Raw genomic sequence first — 12,181 nt, 5'->3', positions numbered from 1 at the left:
AAGTTGTTCAAGTTTGATGTCAGTGAAAATCTTAAACGGTGTAGTGTGTGTTACCCACCACTAGATGGTGACAGTATAACATGTGTTGCTGTCCCAAACAACGAAACAGGAAGTGGCTGTAAAGGGAGGCAGGGACACCCAGACCCTTCCAGTACAGCAAGGGTGTCCAAAGTGCGGCCCGGGGGCCATTTGCGGCCCGCAGCTAATTGTTTACCGGCCCGCCACACATTCTGGAAATGCTATTGCAAAAATTAAAAAAACATTTAAAAAAGTGGAATGAGGTGAAATCTAACTAGAAAAAGTTGCAATGTTGACACAAAGCTACCATGCAGGCTTGTTTTCCCTTTTGTCTATCTTTCTTTTGTCTTTTTTTGCCATTGCTCCAAAAAAAAAAAAATCAATGTTATAATGAATTATTGACCTATTCAAGGCTCCAATTATTTCAAATTGTAGTGGATTGTCCGAAGCTTAAACAGGCAACAAAAGTAGTTTAGTACAACAAATGTATTTACCCATTATCAGAAGTGCAGGTTGAATTGAGTTGGCCGTGCAGACAGACCACATGTCACTCCGGAGCAAACAAGACACACACAAGCCAAAATCACTGTCGAGTTCCGGTCTTCTGACATTTTTTATATGTCTTTTGTGCGTCATCGTTCCTTATCGAGTGCGTCAATGTCTTTTATCTTTTCCCTATCTGTTCCATAACAACTCGAATCCTTTAGACAGTCAACACATTCTGTAGACAGGTTTGCACAACTTAACATTCACTTTTGTCCCACCACTGGTCCATTCAATGGCACAAAATACAAGAGAATTGAAAATGAGCGGACATTCTTAAAAGACAAGAAATATAGGTCAAAAGGTCAGTAATTCTACTACATAAGACCCTGGACCAAAACAATTTCTGATATAGACCACTAACTTAAATCTCTACCGCAGATAGAGGCAAAAACCTCAATGTTTTTATACGAGGCCAAAATTCCGTCTATGACCCTCCTTCAGAGCGATCGCTGTTACCAGCCTGCAGTAAAACCATCTCACAAAACACAATTAGTGGCCTACCCTTTGATTTAGTAAAGGAATAACAAATACTTTGATCATGAACATCATTGAACATAAATAGATGAATGTATATAGACTTATGACTGTAAGACATTTGCAAAAATATTTTTCCCGGCATTTCCAATGAATGTAGTTACCAATATTGTTAATTATCAATTGATTTTGAACACACAACTGAATTTCGTATGAGTCCATGTTCGATTAGTGCTCGTATAGATGGCTCGGTGGTGCCTCAGGCTGGTGGCCTGCCGACACCTCGTTGGGCTTTTGGCTGCCTTGGTGAAGAAAGAGATCCACTCAAACAGTCTGTCTCTGTCTCTTCTTGGGGTGTGGTTCAGTCCATTGGGCAGACTGTTCAGTGGCCGGTGCGTGCTGGCCGAAAATGGGGAAAACTCAGGTAGAGTTGGAGCTGTGGGGGCTTTGGGGAAGGCTGGGGCAGAGTATGGGGCGTGGGGCTTTGGTCCAGGCCCTCGGCTTGCTTCAGGCCTCCTCGCTGCTTCGGCACTCCCGACACTTCTTTCCACAGCTGCTGGAGTCCCGGTGGACACATTGGCTGGCAACCTTAGATGTTCTCGTCATCGCTGGCAAGGTGTTGTCTCTCCTCTCGGTTCCTTCCAGTCAGGTATCGGGTGTTGGTCCTGGATTGGCTTTGACCGTGCCCCTCTTAGCGAGTGCAAGGGAATCTGGAGTGGCTGCTTTCATCCTCAAATCTGCACAGAGGAACTGGCACACAAATTCTACAATTTGCAAACTTACCATTTTGGTCTCATGGTCTTTCCACCTTCCTAGGAAGCTGCTGGTCCTGAGAAGTGCTGATCTTGTGACTGAAGATGATAACCTGTTTTCTTAAAATAGGTGCCGTTGTTTGACCTAATCTTTTTGGGGAAACCATGTCGGGATATTAGATCATTCACAAAACATTTAATTACTGAATTGGCACCCTCCTTTGAGGTTGGGGTTGCTTTCGCCAACCACTGCAATTGTCAATCTAAATCATTACGTTCCTTTATCCTTGTACCGGATTGATCATATCGATTAAATAAAACCTCAACACGCTCAAACTTGACCCAATCCAAACTCACCTCCCCCCTCTGTCCCTCTCACAGGGACAGTGTTAGTCGTAGTAATAGTAATAGTAGTAGTAGTAGTAGTAGTATTAGTAGTTTCAGAAACATCCAAGAAAAAGAAAAGGCAGCTGATAGTCAAGCGCAGCAAGAACAGAGGCGGAGGACAGGTCATGTTTGAGGTCACTGTTCGCTTTTGCAATAGTACTTTGATATTTTACAACACCTAGTGAATTATTGTGGCCTCAATAATTCACTAAATAGTTGTATTTAATTTAGTCTATCTATGATGGGACAATGCACAGAAACATTAAGTTCAGAAACAGATTTGTTCTGTACCAGATTATATCTAAATAGCTACTTTCCATCTGCAGTCCCTGGCTACCTAAATTAAAGGGATCCAAAAATCAAGCAATAAAATTATGACACTAATTAATCATAATAAATATATACATTCATAGTAATCAATAATTAATCAAAAATAATCATACTGTAGCATGTAATCAGATGAAGAGAAATCCTAAAATACCCCTTCATGGACACATTCTTAATATACAATACAACCACACCTTATTTACATCATCACACAAAGACAATACATGCTCTTGTTCACATCTGTCATCCTTCGTAAAAACAACCAAGATTTTAACAGCCATACCTCACAATTTACAACAAAAATGCTCTCATGGATAAATATAATACTATAATATTAAATTGATGTGTCAACATAATGCCCCTCTTAGTGACCGTGTGAGCAGCTTTGATTGCTCCAAAGCCACTTTTTAATTTCAAATGTTCTATTCCTTTTGTTATAACGTGGCGAAGGCTAATTGGTCTGTACATGTTCTGGTCTTCTTTATTTCCTGCTTTATGGATTTAATTATAGTAGCAGTTTCTCGACGTGGTAGGGAAAGTGTTTTCCGTTATTGATCTATTTATCAATCGTTGTTATACGAGCAATAATACAATCCTTATATGTTTTTAGGAAGATAGTGTCCAACCCATATATATATATCTCTAGATCGTGAGTCTGATAATGCAGTGAAGATTTTGTTTAACTTTGTTTCATTTGTTAATTCTAAAATTAGTCCATATGAATAAATGACAATTATTTGCACTGATTTTGAGGGACTTTTTATTCAGGGTTTGTACAGACTGGATGAAATGTTCATCAAAATTACCACTTATGTCCAGACTGTCTGCGATAGTAGCGCCATTGATACTCAATGTTACAGTGTTGTTTCTTGTTTGCTCTCTTTCCGTAAGTTTGTATCTGGTTTTCCATAACTTTCTAATGTTCCCTTTTGCAGCTTTGATTAATTCTAAGTGAAAGTCAGCCTTAGACTTCCGCATAAACATTGTAACTTTGTTCCTCCAAACTTTTAAAATCATACGATCTGTATTTAGACCTGTTATAATTTCTCTTATGAGAGCTGAGTCCTCATGTCTTTATTAGAATCCAAATTGTTTTATTAATCCAATGGTATTTTTATTTTAGCACTCTTCTTTCTGGTTTTGTATTCGTATTTACAGATGTTCTCTTTGATTTTTGTCATCCAATTGTAATTCTAGTATAGGGCTGCTTATCATTTGTATCATGTAGAAGCCGTTTATAATATCCTTAAGTTTCTTTCTACGTGTTTTATTTAACCAGTCCAGATTAATGTCCTCCATGACGTTACTTCTTTCATACTATGCTGTTTGAGGATGTCTGAAAATGAATCAAGAAAAATAGCTGTGGTCGGTCGGTATACTACAATTACCTTGAAATACATTTCTGAGGAAAATGTGATTTTAATTTCAACATACTCAAATTGATCTACTTTTAATGTTTTCCCTTTCATAAATCATAATTCCTCCCCCCTTTGTCACTCGATCTGTCTTTTCTGTAATCTTGTCCCCCGGGACATTAATTAGAACGAAAGTTGTTGTGGGTTTTAACCATGTCTCTGCTAGACAAGGTAATTCGGATTAGAGTCTGACAGTAACTGCTGTATTTGTTCAGTATATTTCCTGTGGTATAAAGTTTAATAATGCGGACACGTTTGTTACTGAATACTTTCTACAGACTTCTGTCTCTCTGCGACTTTGTGTATGTAATAAGCAACTACAATTATTTGATATGCTTAAATTTTGTTTTAGCTCAGCTGTTGTGTAGCTGCTAGGTCCTTGTAGCCTACAGCAGGAATGTCCAAATTGCAACCAATAGCTATGTTTTTAACAGACAACCGAAATAATTGAAAATGTGGTATTAGCGTATCGGTTCAATCAGCGGCAGCTACGCCCTGTTTTATCATTTGACCTAAATTTTTGGTTTCGTAGGCAGGACAGAGGGAACAATGTGGGTCATTAGTTGTCCATCTTATACCATTCTAATTGTTGTAAGGATAGTTCACATGAGCGGCCATACCTTGAGTCCCACCATATATAAGAGTCAAAAGGCTCCTATTATGAGTCGTCTAATTGGTGATCATACACTTTGGCGGTTTGGGTGGCAGGACACACGGACGCACCTCAGTCAGCTAGTGCTAGGACAGTTGGAGCAGTCCCCGTCTTCCATTCGTTCCTGGGAGGCGTCCCTAGTAGTTGTCAGCTGATGTCGTGCTGTCAGGCAACATCAGGAAGTTCCTTCTGTGCGGTATTGAATTGTCAGGGCACAGTTCGTAAGCAGGTCATTACAAGGTGTGTGCAGGTTGACCACAAAGGAATGCTTCAAAGATTGTGTTGAACATTGTCCGTTGACACTTATGTCCAGCAGGGGTCTGTTTGTATCCTGCTGTTCGTCCTGCTGTCACACCTGTATTTTTTGTGAGCATGTTCTGGCTACAACTTTGGAGCTTGTCTTGTTCAGAGAAGCTGGCAGTCCCCCGGCTGCATATCCTTTCCACCCTCGCTTGACCTAGCACAACCGTGGCTACCACCCAAGTCCGTCTGTATGGTTTTACGTTTTGTTGAGGTTTTTTCCTCCAGAATTTGGAACTCAAAACATGTACACCCATCGTTTTCATATCCTCTCGGTTAGTTCAATTTTGCATATCACGTTTTAAAATTACATTCTTAACTATCCCATTAATTGCTAATCAATAACCTTAATTCAAAGATTATACGTACTACTTCATGTGTATTTAAGTACCCTTTTAATTCACTTAAAGATTATGTATAAGTTAATTTAAACTATCATTTGTCTATCAGTAGGCGCGAGCAAGCTGTCATGCTTGCACTCTGACCTCCCGCTGTGCGTGATACTCTCCAAAACAAAGGAATGTTTTTATTCACGTTTCTCCTTATCTTTCAGCTAAATCTTTTAATCTTTTAACTTTTAACGTCCGCACTGTGTTTATTTTTATTGTCTGCATTTTAATTTTGCTTTTATTTTCTTTCATTTCACTTTGTTGCATGAAAAACGCCACACAAACATATCCTTGCCTTGCCCGTCTCCGACTGGTTATCCAACCTAGTCACAACAAACACAAGGCCATGCTCTAAGCGCCAGCCCTAATCACACTTCTCCTCTTTTTAACACTTTACATATCGGCTCTTATTCTATTTATTAATGTAGGCTGTTATTTGTAATTATTATTCAAACTATTCACAGCAAACAGTTGTAAAGTTATAGTTATTCGCATTATGCTCTCAAAATCTATAGCTAACTGAAAGCTGTTGAGATTTGGTTTGCCTCCTTCATCTCAGTGGCCTAGTGGTTAGAGTGTCCGCCCTGAGATCGGCACGTCGCAAGTTCAAAACCCCGGCCGAGTCACACCAAACCACAAACAATTTTGGGAGCCAAATCACCAAAAATGATTCCCGGGCGCATGGTATGGTGCACTTCAATGTCTAAATAAACCACAAATTACTCCAAACTAAAATGTCAGACTGCACTTTAAAGTTACTTTTATTAAATTAATTTCCAAACTAACCACCACCACAGCAGACATCTTCCTCAATCCTATCCCAATACTCCCATAAATTAGAAAGGTGTTTCACAACAGTGGTTAAGTAGTTATTTTAAGTAATAGATCTCAATATGTAGAAATTAATAAGACTAAATTTGCCCTAGTGTGTGAATGTTGTCTGTCTATCTATCTGTGTTGGCCCTGTGATGAGGTGGCGACCTGTCCAGGGTGCAAAGTCAAATTGTGAAACACAAATTAAAGTTGAATCAAGTGGAAATTGACAGAGTATATGAACTACATTCTTGAGAATAGTAATTGATCATTAATATGTTGGAAGCCGCATATTGAACATATTAAAGAAAATATCCAAATCCATGGCTATTCGGTATAAAGTTAAACATGCTGAATAAGAAATGTCTGCACATGTTATATTATTCATTTATTTTTCCATATGTAATATTGTTTTGAAGTTTGGGGAAATGTTTATAGAAGAATTATAGACCCAATACTTAAAATTAAAAGGCTCATTTCAATAATACACAAAGCATTATTATTATTATGATCATATCAATCCATTTTTTAAGTCATAATGTGTTAAATGTTCAGATAATTTAATTTTAAAACAATGGCAATTATGTTTCCAAGTAAAGAACAACAGCCTTCCAGTTTGTATTCTTAGCTTGTTTACATTATGAGGAGACACTATCATTTACGGGGGATATTGATTTTTGAAATAGGTCAAGTAAAATAAAATAAAAACACAAATGTATTTCAGTTTTAGGAGTTAAATGATGTACCATCCTCAGTGATGAGCTGAACACGTGGTTTTTTGTTATGGTTTTGGAGACCCTTGAAAGGTAAAGTTTTTTGAACATTATAAAATATAGTAACAATTACTTTCATCTTTTAATGTTGATGTTCCAGGTAATTTAATGTTCAGTAATTGTATATCATAGGCCAATATAAGCTTTGGCTTCCGCCTATTCTTTTTTTTTTTTTGGTCATTCTTTTTCTTTTTTGTTCTGTGTGTAAATGTGTATGATTGTTAATATGTCTAATTTACTGTTAAACTGCTCACACAAATTGGTTGATGGTTGATTATATGACTAAAATAAACCTATTTCATTTATTCATTCATTATCTATCGCACTCATAGTTTTATTCCATTTTGCATGTAATTATTCCTATTGATTTCTTCCCATTTCACTCAAACAACTAAACAAACAAACAAATAAACAAACTTGCAGCTAACCACAATCAACAGCATACCATTTACGAATCCAAAATAATCAGTCTTATAAAATAATTTTAGCTTTAGATATGATTTAGGGCAGTGGTTTTCAACCTTTTTTCCCAGTAAAATAAAGAAATAAAATACAGCATAATGTCATTATTTTCTGATTTATTAAATTGTATAACAGTGCACCATATTGCTCATTTGTTGTGGTCTTACTTGACTTATTTGGACAAACAAAAAAATGAGAATAACTAAACGTTTTTTAAAAATTAAACAAGTGATTGAATTATAATAAAGATTTCTATACATATAATCAATCATCAACCTTCTTTGGATATTGTAATAAAGATCCATCTGGGCTCGTGAACTTAATTCTAAATATTTATTTTGTTGAAGAATTATTCTTCTATAATTATATTTATAAAGGATTTTGAATTGTCGCTATTTTAAAATATTTAAAATCTCAGGTACCCCTTGGCATACCTTCAAGTACCTCCCTTTTTTGTCCGGGCGGAAACACCATATCCTCCTTTGAAAACTACTGGTTTAGCCTATAAAAAATCCTTTGTCTCATACATCATTACACTGTACAACTCCTCTTTGGGGGGGGGGGCTAGGATGACAGGGAATGCAAAACAATAACAGTGCAATACTTTTTTATATCATGGTCGTTAATGCCTAGTTTCTCTTATTTTACTGTTCTATTTTTATTCTCCTTGTAATATTTTTCTATTCTGTTTCCATTTATACCCTTATTAGTTACTGTTTACTTTTTACTTCTTCTTCCTGGGGGAACTCTCCTGAAGGAATCAATAACGTTTTATCTGTCTATCTATCTATCTATTACTAACCCGAGCACAATTCATGACGTCATGCTCATCTTGCAGACAGTTATTTCCATTTAGTTTTATTCTCTATTTGTAATTCTACATGCACCAATGTCACATAGAAATTTGCTTTCTTTGTTATTTATTTACATTATTATTTCTGGTTTACTTGCTGTCTGTTTACTTAAGTTCTCATATTTTGGTCTGTCTTCCTTCTGATTGGAATTTGTTTAACGCTTCTCTACGGTTTTTTTTGACAATGGCGCTGAGTGGCTCTTATCTGTACTTCTTCAGACTCTATGTTTCACAGATGCCCTTAGATGTATTAGAATATACATTTAACTTAAAGATCAATGATCGATTTTGTAATCGTATCAGCTGATCTGAGGCCGTATGTTTTGGACACTCGGGTGAAGAGAGGGGCTGAACTGTCAACTGATCACCATCTGGTGGTGAGTTGGGTTAGATGGCGGGGGAAACCTCTGGACAGACCTGGCAAACCCAAGCGTGTAGTGCGGGTGAACTGGGAACGTTTGGAGGAGTCCTCTGTCCGAAAGGACTTCAACTCCCACCTCCGGCGGGACTTCTCTGCCATCCCTGTGGAGGTTGGGGACATTGAACAGGAATGGGCAGTGTTCAAAGCCTCTATTGCTAAAGCTGCAGCTGCGAGCTGTGGCCAGAAGGTCTTAGGTGCCTCAAGGGGCGGTAACCCTCGAACACCCTGGTGGACAGTGGTGGTCAGGGAAGCCGTCCGACTGAAGAAGGAGTCCTACCGGGGTATGTTATCCCAGGGGACTCCGGAGGCAGTTGCAAGGTACCGACGGGCCCGAAGGGCAGCGGCCGTGGCTGTGGACGAGGCTAAGCAGAGGGTGTGGGAGCAGTTCGGGGAATCCATGGAGAAGGACTATCGGGCGGCACCAAAGCTGTTCTGGAAGACCATACGGCACCTCAGGAGGGGGAAGCGGGGAACCATCCAAGCTGTGTACGGCAAGGATGGGACTTTGCTGACTTCAAGTGAGGAAGTCGTAGGGCGTTGGAAAGAGCACTTTGAGGAACTCCTGAACCCAAATACATCAGACACACCCTCCCTGATAGGAGCAGGGCCTGAGGATGATGGGGGATCGACGTCGATCTCTCGGGGTGAAGTCACTGAGGTAGTTAGACAACTCCACAGTGGCAAAGCTCCGGGGGTTGACGAGATCCGTCCAGAAATGCTGAAGGCTCTGGGTGTTGATGGGCTGTCTTGGTTGATACGCCTTTTCAACATTGCGTGGAAGTCTGGGACAGTGCCGAGGGAGTGGCAGACTGGGGTGGTGGTTCCCCTTTTCAAAAAGGGGGACCAGAGGGTGTGTGCTAATTACAGGGGTATCACACTACTCAGCCTCCCTGGGAAAGTTTACGCCAAGGTACTGGAAAGGAGGGTCCGGCCGATAGTCGAACCTCAGATTCAAGAGGAGCAATGTGGATTCCGTCCTGGTCGTGGAACAACTGACCAACTCTTTACGCTTGCGGGAATCCTGGAGAGGGCCTGGGAGTATGCCTATCCAGTCTACATGTGTTTTGTGGATTTGGAGAAGGCGTATGACCGCGTCCCTCGGGAGATCTTGTGGGAGGTGCTGAGGGAGTACGGAGTGAGGGGAACCCTGCTGAGGGCCATCCAATCTCTGTACAACCAAAGCGAGAGTTGTGTCCGGGTGCTTGGATGTAAGTCGGATCCGTTTCCAGTGGGGGTTGGTCTCCGCCAGGGCTGCGCTCTGTCACCTATCCTGTTTGTGATTTTCATGGACAGGATTTCTAGGCGGAGTCGTGGCCATGGCGGAGAGGGTATACGTCTCGGGGGGCTAAAGGTTGCGTCACTGCTGTTTGCAGATGATGTGGTCCTGATGGCACCTTCGGTTCGTGACCTTCAGCTCTCACTGGATCGGTTCGCAGCCGAGTGTTCAGCGGCTGGAATGAGGATCAGCATCTCCAAATCTGAGGCCATGGTTCTCAGCAGGAAACCGATGGTTTGTACAGTCCGGGTAGGGGACAGGACTCTGTCCCAGGTAGAGGAGTTTAAGTATCTCGGGGTCTTGTTCACGAGTGAGGGAAAGATGGAGAAGGAAATCAGCCGGAGAATCGGAGCAGCTGGGGCAGTATTGCAGTCTCTCTGCCGCACTGTTGTGACGAAACGGGAGCTGAGTCAGAAGGCAAAGCTCTCGGTCTACCGAGCTATCTACATTCCTACTCTCACCTATGGTCATGAAGTGTGGGTAATGACCGAAAGAATAGGATCGCGGATACAAGCGGCCGAAATGAGTTTCCTCAGAAGGGTGGCTGGCATCTCCCTTAGAGATAGGGTGAGAAGTGCAGTCACCCGAGAGAGACTCGGAGTAGAGCCGCTGCTCCTTCGCTTGGAAAGGAGCCAGCTTAGGTGGTTCGGGCATCTCGTGCGGATGCCTCACGAGCGTCTCCCTAGGGAGGTCCTTGTTGCACGTCCCACTGGGAGGAGGCCCCCCGGCAGGCCAAGGACCAGATGGGGGGATTACATCTCCTCTCTGGCCTGGGAACGCTTCGGGATTCCCCAGGAGGAAGTCGCAAATGTTGCTCTGGAGAGGGAAGTCTGGGGGTCTTTGCTGGAGCTGCTGTCCCCGCGACCCGATTCCGGATAAGCGGTTGAAGATGGATGGATGGATGGATTTAACTTTTATTTTATTGTGTGTTTATTCCTAAAAAAAAATTAAAATGTCAATGTATGATCAATTTATCTTTATCAAATTTAAATTCAATATTATTAATTTATTTGTTGTATAACTATTAATTCAAAGTTACAGTGTGTCCTAATCTATGATGTGTGTGTTTGTCGCAACTTCCCACAGGAGCTGTATGGATCAGCAGAGCATCAAGGCTGTACCAAAAAAGTATACTAAACATATAAATGAATGATGAATTAAACAATGTTTCAATGTCCCACAATCCGTATTTATTTATTGATATTTAAACGTGTAATTTTCCATATATCTATTATTTTACTGAACTTAGCAAGCACCTACTACTAGCACACTCTACAGACCGAGAATAACTGTTCAACCACACTTAGTAATGCCAAGCTAGATGCTAACTTAGCCTTACTATGCCTCAGTAAGCAAACTTTTGCTAACCTAGCCCAATGCTATGCTAACACAATGCTAACCCAGCTCAATGCTATGCTAACACAATGCCAACCTAGCTCAATGCTATGCTAACACAATGCTAACCTAGCTCAATGCTATAAGTGTCACTCCTCTTCGAACCAATGCCTCGTACAGCTGACACTCACACAGCCTCGTCACACGCACACACTCTTATCTCAAAATGTCTCCCAGCTGAGACTCCTTTTTTTTTTTTTCTTTATATGCGTCACACAGTCACTCACACACAGAGAATTTACCAGCACAGTTAAAAGTAAATGCAATAGACAACTATTTTTCTCATCCAGAAACACAGCTGTATCATATCAGAACCTTAATAATAAGAACAACATTTATCATTCACTCTTAGATGGACAAATAGTCAAGTTTAAGGAGGGTATTCTGGGCTTCCCTGCTTAGGCTGCTGCCCCCGCGATCCAACCTCCGAGAGCGGAATAAGATAATTAAATGGATAAATCATTCACTCATATGTTTTCTGTACATAAACTTTGTCTACTTTCTCACACGCACACACATTTTAGACAATTTCCAGACTTTTACAGATAGCGGGGCTGTGAGAAAAAGCGTGAAGGGAGGTTGCGAGAGGGGGGAAAGGAAGGGGGGAATTAAACCAGACAAGAAACCAGGTGCTACACAAAAGTTATTAAAATACGCAGATATACATATATACATTTAAAAAACACACATTTTTATCCCACAAACCACGCCCCCCTGGTCCGGACCAATATAAACAACTAATGCACGCGTGCTTTTGTGGAATCGGCCGTCTCATTAACAAACACACACAGGTCATTCTTACTCATATAACGGCGATTAACCCGTTTAGCGGAGCAAACCCTGCTTTTCCTTCCTGACCAACACGGATAACTGCCTAAGGCAGGGGTGTCAAATGTACGGCCCGCGGGCCGGATCAGGCCCACGAACA

This window comes from Entelurus aequoreus, linkage group LG10 (assembly GCF_033978785.1).
Source record: "Entelurus aequoreus isolate RoL-2023_Sb linkage group LG10, RoL_Eaeq_v1.1, whole genome shotgun sequence".
Classification (NCBI taxonomy): domain Eukaryota; kingdom Metazoa; phylum Chordata; class Actinopteri; order Syngnathiformes; family Syngnathidae; genus Entelurus; species Entelurus aequoreus.
This window is presented reverse-complemented; position numbering follows the sequence as displayed.